The sequence below is a fragment of the Chamaea fasciata genome, unplaced genomic scaffold, assembly GCF_029207755.1.
Source record: "Chamaea fasciata isolate MVZ Bird 193981 ecotype frontalis unplaced genomic scaffold, bChaFas1.0.hap1 SCAF_2, whole genome shotgun sequence".
NCBI lineage: Eukaryota > Metazoa > Chordata > Aves > Passeriformes > Sylviidae > Chamaea > Chamaea fasciata.
In genome coordinates this window covers 55,078,456-55,096,513 of record NW_027094087.1, presented here as the reverse complement: position 1 = coordinate 55,096,513, position 18,058 = coordinate 55,078,456, and the positions used below count along the sequence as shown (strand labels likewise).

Genomic DNA, 18,058 nt, shown 5'->3' with positions numbered 1-18,058 from the left:
ACAGCTGATTATTTGAACTGATTACATTAACATTTAAAGGACAAAAACTATTAGTACAAATAAAATAATTTAACAGTTTTTTTGATGCTGGAATGCAATGTAAGGTTCATTTGTGCAACATCTGAAAACTTTAATTACATGGGGGATCATCCAAACCAGAATCAGCATTACACAAATATCTGAATCAGGTCCCACAGCCCTTACAACAGGTCACATATTCCATATGATTTTCAAACAATGCAAAAATATTTGGTTTTCAATCTCATATTCCAAATACACAAATAATACATTTATTGATAAACACAGTCACTGAATTTCTACATCTATTCTATTCCATCAGATAACTCCTCAAGCTGCTGGATTTTAGCAGTTTGTATATTTTTCAAAAGACATACTAGAATGAAAAACAAGCTTTACAGTCAAGACCTACATAACACAAGCTTTTCTATTCCCTTCTGCATTTTTTAAGGGCAATGACATCAGGGGTCACCAATTTCAAAGCAATTTACATAGCATAAATTATGCACTGAGCTGTTCTGGCTTATTTTTTTTCTCTGAGTTTTGTGTTCATCCTTACTCTACTTACATGATTTCTTTTTTTAGCTAAAAAAACTTCAGTACCATCTTGTTACACAGTTTTTAAAACTATTTAATCCACACCAATTAACCAAACCTAACTATCTAAACTTAGCAATACTAGAAACTCAGCAATCCCTTTCATCATTTTCTTCCATTAGCCTCAAACCCCTAATTACAGGAGCCTGAATGTTTCCAAAGCACCAATAGCAGTGACAATTCTTTTCAAAGGCAAAACAGAGTCACTACAATTCTTGGTTCTACATAATTAAAAGAAGAGTATCTGGAGCACCTTAGCTTAAAGTCCTCATCCAGCAGAAATAAAATTCCATCCATCTCCAAAGCCTATTAACCAATATTGCATACTTCAAACACTTACGTGAAATCCAAACTGACTGCGTAATAGAAGGTTTTGCAAAAGGCACCTAATAAAATTTCTGGCACTAAATTATTGGACTAATTAAATATATAAACTTATCCAACCCAGCAGCCACTGTTCTACAGAATTACATGGCTAGTTCAGAGCAGTTTAGTCTCTTACACTGTTGAACTGTTCGTCACAAGCATATCCTGTTGCATCCAGGCAGCAGCACATACACAGACACTTCTTACATGCACATCCTAAACATCATACAGTACCACAAACATGGAAGACAAAGACAAGATTGGCACTTGCAAGTTCAGCACAATGCTCTAGTCAATGACAGTATGGAAAATGTTTCTTAAATATGCTAGCCAGTCTTGGTTACACATACCTAAACATATTCAGAATAGCAGCTTAAAATAACAGGTTAAAACAGCACATACTGCTAGAGAGCAATATCTAGAGGAAGAGGATATACTTACAGCCTTGGCTTTGTCTTCCTACCTGCCCCTTCTCACCCACCAGTGTTTACAAACATTCCCCACATGAAGAATAAGCTCCTTTTAGCCTTTATTATCAGCACCCCTTCTTTATCCTGTGTGTTGGGGACTTAAACATCTTCAGAAGCACAGTCTTCCCCTGCAGTCAAGCCTCTACTCCTGAACTTCAAGAGGCCATGCACTGCTCAGTCATATACAAATTGCTGTCTCTCTTCTGCTACAGAACAAGTCCAAAAATCACAGATCAGTGAAGTCACAACTTCCTCAGACCCCTCCCTTTCTCTTAGGATGCTGTACAGAGATATCAAGAAAGCTATATTAGAGAGGATCGGGGACATTTTCTTAAGATTAAAGCTACACAAGTAGTTTACATATGTAATTGCACCACCCTCCTCAGTCTTTAGCAGTTTTTCTTCCAAGAATGTAAAATGCTCACATCTGTGCCTCTTCCAGTAGACATGAGCAAGATGTGGCACATGGTAAGACTAACACAGTAAGAATTTTGGTCATTATTCCTTTATGGGTATTTTATTCCACTTTCAGTAATTCTGCACCTATTTTCTGAAAAATTTAACATATTCAAAACCTACTGAACAAGTAATCCATCACCTTAGTGTTCCCAACAAACACAGCATATTACAGTATCACCCAAACAATCACCTGATGTAAATGACTACCCAACATGAGGAAGAAAAATTTCCTGAATAGTAGGTAAAGCATAAATAAAACACTTGGCTAATCCTATTTTGGAGATATATTATTTAGCATATTCTAATGCTTCACTAAAGCAATGGAAAGATACTATAGATAACTTACTACATAAAATAGGTTATAGACAGAAAAAAATGGATGAAGAATAGAAATTCATGACAAGACACTAACAGCAAAACTACATTTGCTAACTGGCCTCATACATTAGCTATATGCCCTGCAAAAACTTGAAGCATATTACACTGGGTTTTGAATTTTGTATTTTCAGAGTAATTCCCTCCAACGCTACCTCATGTGGCAGCAAACAATATTTGATGTAACATTTTCTGTAAGCTAAATACATGCTAGGGTTATTTATTGACTTTAATAACTGCAATTAATTTTTACAAAAAATCTTAAGTTTTGCCAAACTTTTTATACTTAAAACAAGACCAACAGGCTTCCTGCATTTCTAAATTTATTACTCTTTTTATTGTTAGCTTGCAACATCATGCATTATTTCTATGTAACCCACAGTACACTTCACTTTAAAACCTAATCAAACATCCTCTCCAAACACCAAGTATAACCCCTGGAAAGTCTGTAGACACCTCCACCCTCTGAAGTAGGGGTCTGGAACAGGTGGTGTAGATCAAACACAATACTAACATTCAGCCAGAGAGAAACAGCAGATCTGGTACCTGGGCCTTGCCTTAACCCAGGTTTTGACCCAAGTCCTTCCCACAATGGTACCTCCCTTTGGGGGATCATATTCAGGTCTTGTCTAAGCACAACACTCATTTCCACACACTGGACAAGATACAAACATCCTCCTCTGCTGTTGGGCAGATTAAAACAAAAATACAGCACAATGAAAAGAAAGCTATTTTCAATATATTTCAAACTAGAAGTTATAAATAAAGTCAGAAAAAAAACCCCAAACATCTAAGTAGATTACTTGTCCCCTTTAGGGTTTAGTGACCTCTGACGTGCTTCCTGATCTGCGGACAAACAGATAGGCCAGCAACTCTGAAGTCCTGGAAAACGTGCTCCAGTATTTATTACTAGCATAAAGCCAAATTTCTCCTCGATGTTAATTACTTAAAACATCTGAAAAAGGAGCACTGTGATGAGGGCATATTTTTAAAACTTATGCCAGATCTCAGAGCCCTGGTAACTAATTTTTAAAATGTAATTCCTAGTGTTCTGGTTGCAAACATGACCACTAAGAGATTATTCAACCTAAAATGTCTGATTCTCTTTTTTTGTGGTTTTGGTGGGGGGTTTGTTTGCTTGTTTGTTTGTTTTGGTTGGTTGGTTGGTTTGGGTTTTTTTACTGTGAAGACAGTTCACAGCAACTTTGGTAACAGCCTTTACCCAATACAACTGCACATGGAAGCACAGGAAGCTTTTACCATCTCTTATTCCAAGTCCTTTCCACGCAGCAGTAGAATTGAGAACCTAGTAATATTAAATGTTTGCTTTTTGCCTATTTATTCATTAGCACCAGCGAGGAGTTATCCACAGACACTCTAACACTCTACGAGGGGTTTTACGACAGGAAGCATCTCTCCTACCCTGAGGCAGGATGTAACTACCAAGAGCAGGGAAAAGCAGAGAAGGAGGCTGCTAAAGGCCACCTCTCCCTCTGGCACCAGCAGTGTCCTGCAGAAGGACAAACACACCTCAACTGCATCAGGTAACCACCAAAACTTCTAGTATATTTGGAGAGAAGAACTGACCTCGAAGGGCCTACACTGTAACCTGACATGCAACTAAGAATTTGAAAAATACACAAGCAGGGAGAATAGAAAAATCCAGCTACTGGAATTATTTATTTTTATCTCATTGGTACAGTGACCACTTGACTCTGTACAGTTTGAGTAATTCTTTGCAGCTACCTACCTACATGCACTCCCACAATCAATATAATTATTTTGTGCTGTAAATAAGAATTCTTGCTATCTATTGTGATTCCACAGGATTTTAAGCTCACTCTCAAATATCTGACTAAATAAGCATATAATTGGAAAATTTTAGAAAATTTAAACTTAAACAGAAATGAAAATTTAAATTAAATTTAAACAGAAGCTTTTAAGGTTTTAACACTTAAGGCATTTTCTTATTTTACAGGCCTCTTGAATGTTTGCCAATGAGGCTCTAATACCAGTGCTATAGCATCCAAAATGCTATTTTGAGCCATTGCTGCGCTGATCATTACATTTTTCAAGCACAAGAACAGCTTCCTGAAAAATAATAATTGTGAATAAGTGGCTTCGTTCGTAATGAAACCTCATGTATCTTGGTTCTACTCACACAGCCTCTTGATTTCTGGTCTATGCTTTGACAGAGTAGGGCAGCTGTTACACTTTTCCCTACTTTAAAGGTGCAACAACCTCTGAACCTTTTTTTTTTCCCCTCCATAGGTCTCCACAGGATCTTGGGGCAATGAGAACCACAGACAAAATCTTAATATTGGCCAAGGCAATTTTACCCGCGGTCTCTTGTGTTCCCAAATTATTTGAGGGCATACAGGCACATACAGTCTAGATCATGATCTAAACTTGTCCTCATTTATAATTTAAAGCTCAAAAAAGTGAATATGCTATCATAGCTTTAAGGCTCCTTATGAGTCAATGTCTCAATCAGAAGTCTGATGTAAGTTTATCATTCAGCTTTAGAGATTTACTTGTGGTTTAGGTATTACTTAGTTGTTTCATTTTGAATTCCTTCTAATCCCTGTAGATTATCTTTTGCCATTTAAGAAAAATACACCACAACTCAATTCTGAGATGTTGTAGGACAGGCCTCAGGAACAGCAGCTTTTTGCTTTCAAAGAACCAAGCTGAAGTACCTTCTTAATTTCCAAGATGGACATTCTGTGCTTTATATATGTCCACACCAAAATCAAATGACCCTTCCAGCACATTTGGCAAGAGATTCGAACTTTCAAACACATTCATTCACCATAGTAATAATGGGCAAGAGTGAAAAATCCTCAGAAAGGCAAAAAAAAGACAGGGGTGAGACACTCCATTTTACTTGGAGATATATGAGTGATGTAAGAGGAAAGGAAAACCAGTGACACTGACATCGGCTCCACTTCCTACAGACACCAAATGTTTGGAGCAAGCAAACATAGTCTACAAGGACAATACAAAGGCCTTCTGGTTCAGTAAGAATGACTTCCTGAGAATGCAAAGAAGGGAAAATAATAAAAATTGAAGTCTTCTCACAATCTGACAAGGAATTAGCAGCACACCAACTCTAGTTAATTGCTCATACCATTCTTTTCCTTACTCCCTTTTATTCCTTCTACTCTTCAGACCCACCAACAGAAGGGTGGCTTTCCTAAACCCAAGTATTTACCGTTCATCAGGAGTCCTCAAGAAAAGAACAGCACATGCTGAACCAAACTGGACAAATGGAAAAAGCACAGGAAACAAAGCAGAACAGGAAGCCGAACAACTCAAAGACATCACTCCAGGCTTAGAAACGGGATGCATTAGTTCATGCAGCATAACCTAGCTTGACAAGTGTTGCATTTTGCCAACGTTACCAGGAAAGAAGCAGAACAAAGTTCTGAAGCCTGTACTTCAGCATGTAAGCAGAGCAATATAATGGAGCCAAAATACAAACAGTTCACACCAAGCAAAGAAAATACACTATGAAATCTTGAAATGCAATTTGTACACACATAAAACATGCTAACCTAGGAAACCTACAATTAACATCAAACAGTTGCTTCTATTGCTTATAAATCTGGATGGTCTTGGCCTCAACAGTTTAGCATGGATTAAAACAGTCACTTTCAAGGACACATCCCACAACACTCAGTCATACCAGCCAGACACCACAAAATCCACTCCAGCAGGCCAAATGCTTCTCCACTAGCCACTTCTCCCTATGGCAGTGGGCTTCCAGCCCTGAACCATTAAGAAAATAAACTTCCATCCCCTCCCAAGAAATCATACTGAAGGTAACAGACATACATACATTACTAGATGATGAAAGATTTCCTTTCTTCTAGGAAATGGTTCTAGTAGGTAGAGGTCTGGAATCCATACAGCAAAGTGCTCCAAAATGCAAACCTCAATCCAGGACTTCCAAGTTCTTCACCTCATAAGGCTCTTACTGAGCCTTCTCTTCAGCATCTCTTTCTTCAATTACTCTTATCTGTCACTCAGTTAGGTGAATTAACTTGATCATCCTTCCAGAAAATCCATCTGCCACATCAACAGCAGCTGCACTGACATTTTAGGTGTTCATTGCCATGTTTCAAACACACCTTCTATTCAGTTTTAATTTTCAGAACAGCCAGAAGCAAAAAGTTCTAATTTTCATGCTTCTTATCTGTGCCATCTTTGTAAAATCCACCACATCAATACTTAGAGAAAAAATTGCTTACTTCACCAGAAAAAATTGCACATCTCTTTCAGACACATATTTCTAACCATTTCTTACCAGTTTGAGATTAAAAACAACCCTTGTTTATCACTTAAGAACAATCTCACAGAAACTAGTCACATTCACTGACAGACACTATAATTAAACAGTATACAGACATGGTTGGATCTTCTTTGATGAGGAAAAAGCCTACTTTTCCCAGCAATTATTTTTGGTACATTTTTCCTGTGGTCACATTAGGAAGATGAGACTACCAAAGATAGTTATTTCTTTTAACTCTTATTTCTGAAACAAAATGCAAATCTTTCCAGCAATCCCATGATTTTTGAAATGGCTTTGTTTCTAAATCTTGCCTCTTCATCAGAAGTACACAACAAATCAGTGGAGAAAAACATGCACCATATGAGGAAAAAAAAATTAAAAGAAGGGTTAACCATATGCTTGAACAATTCTGCAATGGAACAAAACATTTTAATACCATCATTTTAAATGCATACATTGGGTTAGAGTATATAATTTAGGATATAAAATGCCACAGAAAATATGTTTCATTTAACATGATTTTTCATAATATAATTAATTTTTTAAAGAATGGTATCCAAGAAAATTGAAATTTTTAGTAGAAAACACATTGTTTAAGAACTTCTAGCATATAATTTACAGAAACTCTACATAAACATATTACAATCTGCTACAGACAACCAAAACTTATACTTGACTAATTGTGAGCACAGATTCACACTGCCAAGCCACCTATGCCAAGCTGTGCAGAGCTACATGGCAGTATCATTTGATGAATACAACATGTGTGACTCTGTACGACTAGTGATCACAGCAACAAAAGCATGAGAAGGCTTGTCTGCATTCACAAAGGGTACAGACCTAATCCAGAGCAACCTGACAGCAACTTCCAGAAAGTATTTTTAAAGAGGACCTGTAAATTCACGAAATCATAGGATTTTAAAGCAAAACTAGAAGGATGGATGTCAGGGATTTAGGTAACTGCATGGCTCTTATATTGATCTGACTTATCTTCTGGGTAACATATTACATAAAAGTCATCATTTAACAAAAAGATACCCCAGGGCTTGAGTGCATTTTTGTTCTATATAGTTCTTCTCGCAATATTTGAACAATCAGAACATTTTAGATCGTTATAAAATGTACATGTCTCTGAAACATTAAGAATGGTTTATTCTATCATGTTCACAGGTTGGAATAGGAGGAAATATTTTAAAAATAAAATTTAAAAAAAAAACAACACCCAGAACAGGTTTCCCTTAAACATCTCCTCAGATAATAAGTATTAAGAGGGAAGATTACATGGCTTGTTTAAATACTTAAATATCTAAGTATCAAGACAAGCCTCTATTTGAAAATATGTATGGACACTTCATACAATGTCTTTTACAAGATTCTTTGGAGAACTTTTTCACAGAAAATATTTTTATTTAACAACTTCATAGAAATTTAAAAATAAAAACGGTTCTAAAGATTTTAAGAATCTGGACAGTAAACATACATAATAAAGATTCCATATTGGATTCTGCTGTTCAGACAAATGCAGAAACTGAAGAAAACTGCATCTGTCTGCTATAACATGCTAGTATTTCTTTTTTCCCCCTTCCACGGATCACACTGCTCTAGAAGCTAAAGGTATCTTGATGCAAATCATTATCTTCCATTTACATGTTAAATTCCAGTGAAATAACAGGACTGCTCAGTTTCTCCTCCACCTCCAGCACTACAGACCTACACCCCCCAGGGGCAGCCAGTGAGATCCTGAGGAGGCTGACCCGCGCCTTCCTGGCGACATGGCAGCTCCAACAATTTTCGCGGCAGTGCTGTTCAGGATATGATGCACTTCATTATTAACAGGGTACAACTCCACAAGAACACAGAAATTACTAAACCTGCTTTGCTGCTCTGTTTATCCCTAAACCACGAAACACATTTAGGATTTTGCCTGCTTTAAAGCATCACTGTCTTAAAATCACTTCAGAAGTTGTATGGGCATCAGACACCAAGCTCTTCAACATGATCTTCTCTGCTCTCTGTTATAAAGCAGCCAGGAAAACACAGCACCAATTCACAAAAAGGCCTTTTAGCTACTATCCCATAAATAGGAAGAGGCTGTATTGCCAACAACTGCATATACTTGACTGACACAGTGCATGCCTGAACAGTATTTCAAAAATTAAAATCCCTTTCCCCACCAGAAAGAACTAACGAACGAACAAAACCAGCATCATGAACATTTCTTTCACACCTTCTACCCTCCCTCCTCTCTCTCCAATCAAACACAGGCTCAGAAACTCCTCTTTTTCCACAAGCAATTACAGAACTGGAAGGAGTCTCATACACTTGGAAAGAAAAAAAATAACATGGAGGCACATGCACATCCTACACCAATCCCTGAACATTTATGAGCAATTCGACATTTCACCCAATTTGGGATATTAGGCCTACTAAAGAAACACTTGGCAGTGCGATATGTTGATCCATTCTTAACATAATAACCTCATTCAGCAGATTAAAGAGGTACATTTATACCTTGAATTCATTTGGGTGCTACAGTAAATTATTTAACAAGTACTTAAAGTACATAGTCATTAACTCATGGTTCCTTTTATTTTCACTTGGTCATTTTGTGAGACTCCAAGAAATGAGACTGGAAAAGCAGCAATTGCTCATTCTTTCACCAGTAGGTTTGTTTCAGGTTGTTTCATTAAAAAAAAAAAAAAAAAAAAAAAAAAAAAAAAAAAAAGCTTTCTATATTCTCGTATGTGTACATCCAGATAAGGAACATGAAGCATTTCAGATAAAAGGATTTCAAAAACAAATTAATCAAGACGTTCAGGAGACATTTCAAGTTAAGGCCAGGTCAAGGTTCTTCACTGAACAGCTCATAACATAAACCATAATGCTAAATAAGAATATTATGTATTATAAACTATATACTATAAACATTATTTATTACTATGAAATCCTTCCTTGACAGATTTGAGGGATGCTTATAGTCTGAGAATCCTCTACTGAGAGTGACATCAAGGGAGAATGACAATTAATACTATGCACAAATTGACACACACACAATAATTATGAAAAAATCTTAAGTTGTTCTCCTTTCTTATATGGCAGGCATTACAGCACGAACCCTCACGAAATCCTAAAGGGAAAGAAAAGCATTCCACTTCTGTCAGGCTCAATCTGGAAGTACAAATTAAAATACTGTTTATAGTCCACAGACAGACTTCCTCAGAAAAATATGGAATCTTTCATATGGTACAAAAACACATTATGATATTTCGACACACATACATCCAGTAAAATTATGAAGTTTAAAATAATCTTCCAGGAAATCTACAGAAGCCTTTTTTTCCCTTTGCTTATCCCAGCTCAGTGGCAATATATGCCAAACAAGTCACTCATTATTCAGATTCTCTCTGAGAAATTTTTGCTTGCTTTTCTTTAAAAAGGAAAGTATTTCAAAATTGCAGTCACAACAGACATCAAAGCAATCATACATGAATTACTGGGTTAATTTTTAATCACAATCTTCCTTAATAGCTATAAGAGCACTAAATACATAAAACCACAAAATTAGTATGGTTACATTCTGACTTTTTGATTTCTACAGTTTCTTATATGTAAGTTGACTGCCAGTCATCATGTCTCTGTCATCTATCATGACTGTGATAGAATTGGGTGAAATGAAGGTCAGAGGAAGCTTAAGAGGCATTTAAGTTTTCTCTCATCTTGACAGGGATTTCATCCCTCTACATTGCACAGAACTCAAAGTCAATGAAGAAACATTAAGAACTATTTCTATGGCTTGTATTTGTTTACAAGGATTTAAAGGAAAACACCATTTATAAACCAGCACAAGCAACACTTAAAGGATGCCAAATTCAGAACTTAACACTTTATGCAACTAAAAGGACTACTGACTAGATATGTAAGCACCAAAGACAATTAACACTCAGTTATCAATAATTAGGACCCACAAGACAACGGATTACAAATAAAAGACTGACAACATCTGGAAAAAGATGGTGTAACTTACATTTGACCCACACCTTGTGATCTTACGGGGCGGGATGAACGGAGTGTAACACTGAGGATAACGAATCAACCATACAGTAATAGCACTGCGTGCTGAAATTATGTTACCTGTGTAACTCATCATTAAGAGCTACACTGCAGTACCATAGGAAAAAAGAACCCTATTATTAAATGCATTAAGATGCTAAGACTATTGTTGAATGTGTATCCACATTTTCAGCAGTTTTCAGTACTATCCCTAGCACTTAGCACAGCACTTTGACACTGTTGCTTAAACAACTGCTGGAAAAGTTCAAAATTCAGTAACACACCAAGAAATCAGAGTCCTGAAAACTTCCTGCAGATATCCATGCTAATTAAAACAACCAAACACACAAGCAAAACCAAAACAAGACCAAAAAAAAAAAAAAAAAAAAAAAAAAAAAAAGAAAAAAGGAAAGACAAGACACACAAACAAGAGGGCTGGAAAAATACCTAAATCACACAGAAGCTCAAACAATATGCCTGGCCGAGTCATTTAACAAACTTAAGTAGAGGGTAATAAAACACTCCACAACCAACTTCCAGCTGCAATCAAATCTATACCTTACTAAAAGTACCACCTGTATTTTTAACAGACTGTGGTCCCATTCACCTAGTAGTAAGTTCATCTCCAAGTCTAAACTTGGAGAAGATCCTCTGCTGCCTGTTTTAGCAATTTTTAAAATGGTACTTCTCCGCTACACTCAAAAGAATGGATTATTCTAAAGTATGTAACCAGATGAACAAGATACCCCTTAAATTTAATTAAAACAACTACAAAGCCATTTTCTGAGAATCTTCTTGAGGAAAAAAAAAAGCATCAGTGGTAGGTGCAATTGTTGCTCTTTGAGGACAACAGTAAGCTCCAAAACTGTGTTAAATTTCCAAGCCATAATGATAAACAAAAAACAAAACCCCCCAACTACTTTACTTCTTACTCTGTTCTTCCAGTTTATCTTCAGAATTCTTACCCATTTCAGTCTGTACAATACCTACAAGCCCCAGAAAGGAAGGCTAATTATAAAGAGCAGTTTGCTTCCGTAGCCATTCTCTGTGGAACAAAGAAAAGTTACTTTTACTGTTCCAGACCATCACTAACCCCTGCACTGCAAGAAGAAACAGAAATTGGAACAAGAACTTCAAGCCTGAATGCCTGCGATTCTTAAATTTACATCATCATGTAAAACAAACATCTAACAAAATCCAGTGGAGAAGAGTAGAGAAAAAAAAAACTCAGGAGTCATTTCTGGTACACAATAATGCCAAAATAATTTAAAGGAAGCATAATCAAAGTAATTGTTTGCTCAAAGAGAACAGTGAAGAAGTCTACTGTGACTTTTTTAACAAAAGATGTTAAAGATCTTACTTTTGCAAGGATAAAAAATTTCATAAAATTGAACAAGTTCCCATTATTAAAGCATAGTAGTATGTTTGAACATGATGAGTATCATTCTTCATCCCTGCACAGCACCAAAATTAGAAGTCCTCCTTTAGTAGGAACTAGCAAGTCACTTAGTCCATAAGGTAACCAACAATGACAGAACACCTGAACTACCACAGGCTCTACCACCAGCATGTATGGCAGCTTTACAATCCTTGCCTGCCAAACGTTTATAACCTCTAAATATCTCTCTTGGAAAAGTCAATTCAGCTTCAGTGGAAGATGGAATTTTTTTGCATATAACTGCAACCACAAACCAAATCCTGCTTCCAACACTGACAATGCACAATAGGTGTTTGGAGGCTTGCACAAAATGAGCTGATAAGGATTTCTACACCACTGACTGTAGCACAATTACTATCTTTGTTAGCAAATTCCAAAGGCAGACAAAGAGTTAAAGTGTTCCCAGACATTAAAGCCAGAAGGATGATCAGGTGCTCCAATTTGATACCATAATTATCCTGCACTTCCATCATGCAATTCCTAAGTCTGAATGCTTTAGAACAGGCTAAAATAAATAAAGTGCCGTATCCCCAGTGACTCAGGAACTCTTTCCCTCTTGGTTTCCTGTACAACCATGCTGAGAATAAACTAGTTTCTTATTTGCAGTGATCATTACCATGAAATAATTTACTGAATAATCTTACCCTTAGTCCATCTTGATAGCACTGCATTTGGTGGCGTAAATGCAGTAAATTAAAGGTATAGGCCCACCTTAAGAAGTTTTCAGTTGTTTGTTAAAGTATAATATGTATTACACACAGTACATTTTAGTCTCATAAATTAATCAAAAGAATAGAAAAAGAACCAGTGCATTAAATCAAAGAGAACAAAGACACACTATTCTTTTCTAGTCATTTTTATGTTTCACCTACATCACACTGCAAACCCAGAACACAAATTATTCCCAAAAAGGTCATACCAAGAATACAGTTGCTATAATTGCACTGATATCCGGGCGTGTGCAGGTTTTTTGTTCAAAAGACCATACTAGCAATACTACTGTTTACAATCTGATGTACTTCCTAAGTTGTTAAGAGACAGCTCTGAAAAGGCTGATTTACTTTATTACCATCTGTAAGATAAATAGGTTATAGGGGGTCTTTTTGTAGCATAGGTGTGCTAACCATACACCTTTTTATTTATGCCTAAGCAAGACCCATTAACATACTGGGGGTTGCTAGGTTGGGCAGGGGTTGTTTGTTTGTTTAGGGTTTTTTGGAGGGGATGGCGGTGTTTGTTTTTTAATTATTTTCTCCTCCCACTCTGCTAACTTTGATACAGTCATTACTCCGTTCCCCATTATCTAGATCACAGTAACTTGTAAAGGCTGAAACACTTCGCTACTAATCCATTTGTCAGTAGGTTTAATTCCAATTTTCAGATTAGCCTGTAAAGAATGCAAATCCTGAGACAGTAACAAAGATTGCTTTTCAACATTAAATACTTCAAAATCTTGTTTGCTCATTTTCACATACACGTGCATAGATGATTTCATATTTATGCACTGCCCCAATGAGCAACCAAAACTGCAGTGCTAAGGAATCGTTTCTGGAAATCAGTTGAAAAGATGAATTTCTCAGCATCTGCCTTAAGTGCTAAATTACTGCATTTACAATCCCTTGGTATCTGTTGGTTCTCCCTGTCTTGAAAGACAATGCAATATCAAGCACTGTAGCAACCCTTAGTTCAAAGTGGATCATAGCATGCAAAAAATGCACCTATAAAAGACACCAGGAAAAGCTCCATCAAAAAAGATATTGCCACCTACAGCTGGACAGTAGACATACAAGGTGCAGACCCTAAATTCCTCGTTGTTCTTTACTTAGAGCAGAACTAACAAAGTCAATTCCACCGACAACACGTATTTTACTCCATCAGACAAGGTGAGAAACTGGACTTGTCAGCACAACACGACAGCAAGTACATTTTCTTCATGAAAGTTCTCTCCTTCTACTCACTTGACTTGCCATTAGTGAAGTTAGTAATTTTTTCACGTTCCTCTGAAAGCTTAATTGTAGACATGAACAGATTTTTTAACAGTTCATCTCCTAGAACTCAAATGACATGGTTTTCTAAATGGTGGCAAGACCATGAAACAACTTTAAAATCTGCAAGACAGAAAACAACGCCAGTGCCCCTAAGATGCAAATAAAAAAAAAAAAAATCACTATAAATCTACGCTAATCCACCAGAAATTCTTTGTTGCAGAGTATTTATTCCCCTTCTCACCAAATATACAGCCGCAAAACTTCCAGCAAGCAAAAAAGCCCAAACTCTAAAACCACTTACAAAATCAAAATAAGTATGCAAAATAGTGACTGCACCAAAAATACAACTGAAGCTTCCAGTTCTTCCTTACTTACTTCATTCACTACTGCTTACAAAAATCTTCAAAAAGTATTGAATTACATCTGTAAAAATCTCACTTGCACCTGGTCAACCTTTCCACTACACAGCTGCATACATCATGAACATTAACCCAGCTTCCTGACTGAACTTCACTTTACAATCTAGTACTAGTTACTACTGCTAGAGATTTCTCAAAGGATGCTCACAAGTATTTTGATTCTCGTGTTCAGCTTTAATCTTCCAGCCCCTCTACAAACTTAGCAACAAGCCAAAACACATACCCTATGCAAAAAAAAAAAATCTAAAGGGATCTTTTAGTAAAAAATTTCTCTTAAAAATAATGAGATTGTCAGGTAATAAAAAAAATATTTTAATTCTCTATACTGTTTTTGTTTTTACCATCATCTTTTCCTCCTTTCTCTTTAGCTTTGTTGGATAACATGCACAAACAGGTGAACACAACTTGCACCAGCCTAAAGAATGCGAACAATTCTACAGGAAATGTTTTCAAGGACACGGAGGCAGTTATAAGTTCTCTTATCCTTCATTCACAAAATCTGCTTTTGAGTAATGGCAAACAACATTTCAGATTAAGTTATTTTTAAAATCACTTATAGCAGCCTCTATAAATGCTGTAAAATACATTAACTTTTAAAGCCCTCACTTTACAGTGGGGTTTCTAAGTCTTCACTTAAAAATAACATAAGTCCATATAAAATCTTCCTGCAACCATGTACAGCAAAACATTGTCTATGAAGACATAAAACTGATTTTGCAACACTAAGTATAAATACACAAAAAGATTCACTGTGATATAAACATGCTTTCTTCCATGCTTAAATATCAAACACATGAAAACAAAAGCAATCCTGCTCTACAGTTCTAAAGATGAAATACTAAACTCAGAAGACCATGTCTAAAATTAGCAAGATTTAATAATTGTAGTGAATAAATCAAGGTAACCACTCCAAATCCAAGAAACTATGTAAGAACTATCCACTGAGTCCATACCATGGCTCAAGCTAAGGAGAAGGAAAAAAAGTATTTAACAATCAAAAAACTGGCCTGCATTTTTGTAGACCAAAAAATTAAGAGATGATGAATCTACCAAAACACAAACATCTATGGCACACCCAACACGCTTAAGAAAGACCAGTCAGAAGAACTACGGGTGTTTGCTGATTTTGTTGGGGTTTTGGGATTTTTGTTCAGCAGTTTGATTATAATTTTTTTAATACAGAAAGTACATGAGTATTATTTGTATCCTCTTTTTATTTATTAATATTCGCAAATTAGTTTTCCATACGGCATTCTGCCAAGCAGCTCATTTTTAATATCTAATCTTCACTATGACTTGAAATAAAAGTAATTCTTACCAGAGAACTAAAGGTTACGGTTCTCAAAGCAGACACACTCCACACTGTCTATATTTAAAAGGCCATGCCCTGATAACAGGCATAGAAAGAGCTGCAAAGGGTGTTCTAAAAACTGAACAGACTTAAAGATACTGGCAGGGCCTTAAATGCAGTTATTTACAGGTTTAAGGAAAGCTGGGAGTTAATCTATACAAGGTATTACATGGGTCAGATGTTTTTTCAAAGGCACGCTAAATGGAATTTTACAGCTTCTTCGCTGGCCCAATTATGTCATCACTCACTTCTTTTCTCCTACCTTTTCCTTTGCCAGGTTTAGAATCACTTGGGATGTATTGATAGAAATCTTCAGTGATATATGCGTGTGCAGATAAGACCGAGAGAAATGGGGATTTCAAATACTCATATTTACAATACACCTGCTTCTGAAAGGCTTACGGTCCTTTTACAACACACCACCCTTCGCCTCCTGTAGAAGTGGGGATAATCTAACAAGCCAGCAAAAAAACTAACTAGAGAGATTCCAGGGCCAGAAAAGTGGGGAGCCGAGAGAATGACAATGTATCTTGCACTGCCTTTAGTGAGTAACAAACTCTAAGCTCCAGCCCAAAATTCCAGTGAAGATGACAGTAGAAGTTCCACGCCCTGAGATCCCCTGGAAGCAGAAACAGAAGCAATCTCACTAGGTTTTTAACGTCACATACAAATATACAGGGAGACAGACACGTGCTGCTGTAAATTGTCTGACTGTACACAAAAGTGATGGCCACTACTGCCATACAAAAAAAACCCAATTATTTTTGGTCTCCATTTAATAGAGTCATATCCTGCTTTGTGTAAAGAATATAAATGGTTTTCCAACTGCAGCTGAACAAAAGTGTAGTCTACCTGGAGATGACAGATTGAACAAAGACGCAACGTGCATGGGAGAAGAAAGGATATGATCTCTGGCTAGCCAAACAACAGAGGAAGAAGGTATTTCTGGCTATTGTTACCCTGAGGGATTTAAACATTCTGGAAAAACTACCAATCATGTCAAACTGTTAACATATGCTCTTAAAATTAGGGTACAGACATATTCTAGATGTCATTTTCCAAAACACTGAGTATCAAAAAGCTTATGATTCTCCTACTTGGCAAGGATCCCCTGAAAGCTTAGGGGGATTTTTTGGTTGATAAAAGAAAACAAACCCAAAAAACAACAACCGCACAACAACAAAAACAGTTAACACACCAAACACCAGTGGGACGCGTGAAGAGAAGAATTAGTGTCTTGGTTTACAAAATTCAACTGACAGAAAACCCAAAAAACATTTCTGAAAAACTGCTAGTAGCATAATGGTGACACTGTTGGGTTTAACACTTCAGTCTGTCTTCTACCACCTTCATGCACTTATTGACTAAAAAAACATGATCAGAATGCAACAGTGTTGGAACTTGTCTTCTAGCACTCCTGGAAGACAAGCTGCTACTCATTACAGTTCTCTGGCATCTTAGAAAGATGTGATGAAAGCCACTATGGCAGTCAACACCTTATGATCAACATAATCAGAGACTGCTGATAGAGTTAGGATTTTCAATATTAAGGAAATAATCCAGCCTCTCCCAGCAACCCATTTTATTTAAAAAAAAAATAAAATAATAAAGTCTGGCCACTGGTACTACTCTTAAGTTATGGCACCAAGAAGGTATTTAAAAAGTGCTTCACCTACAGCATTTTTCCCACCTTGTGTTTAGTGCCTTATTTTGTGTCCTTAACCTAGTCTCAGTTTTTCTAGTGTTTTCTGTCCTGCTCCACATTCCCAAGGTAGGTTATTTATCTTAAAAGTTACTTCTCCCATTAATGTAACTTCTTAAACAGGAAGTTCTTTGGAAGAAGCACCAGTCTTCCTGGCCACTCGCAAACCTGTATCACAAGAGGCCCTCAACACATTGAGGACTTTTCACACCTAATATCAAACCATCACACTTAAAAATTGATGTTTCACTCCATTCAGCCTGCACACACAATGGTCTCAACTTCTCTGCACACACTGTCAAAGAAATGAGAATATTCACACGCATGTACTATTAAGACCAGGCAGTGGTCATTTGCTTGACAAGGGGAAGGTGAGAGAATAGATGTAGTTGGAACTGGTGAAAATGGGAAAAAAAATATGCAGCTTTCTTACTCTAACTGCACAGAATTGGCACACCAGATTCAAAGGTTGACCACCCTTTGGCAGGCCTGGGCAGATCTCACCATGCATTACTGCTTTGAAGGAAAGCC

At 36.7% G+C, this 18,058-nt stretch overlaps 1 protein-coding gene across 4 annotated transcripts in view; it reads right to left on the bottom strand.

The window, feature by feature from the left end:
- Positions 1–18,058, bottom strand: part of TSC22D1 (TSC22 domain family member 1) — a 92,448-nt gene that overhangs the window by 69,786 nt on the left and 4,604 nt on the right. The gene's annotated exons all lie outside the window — the stretch shown is intronic.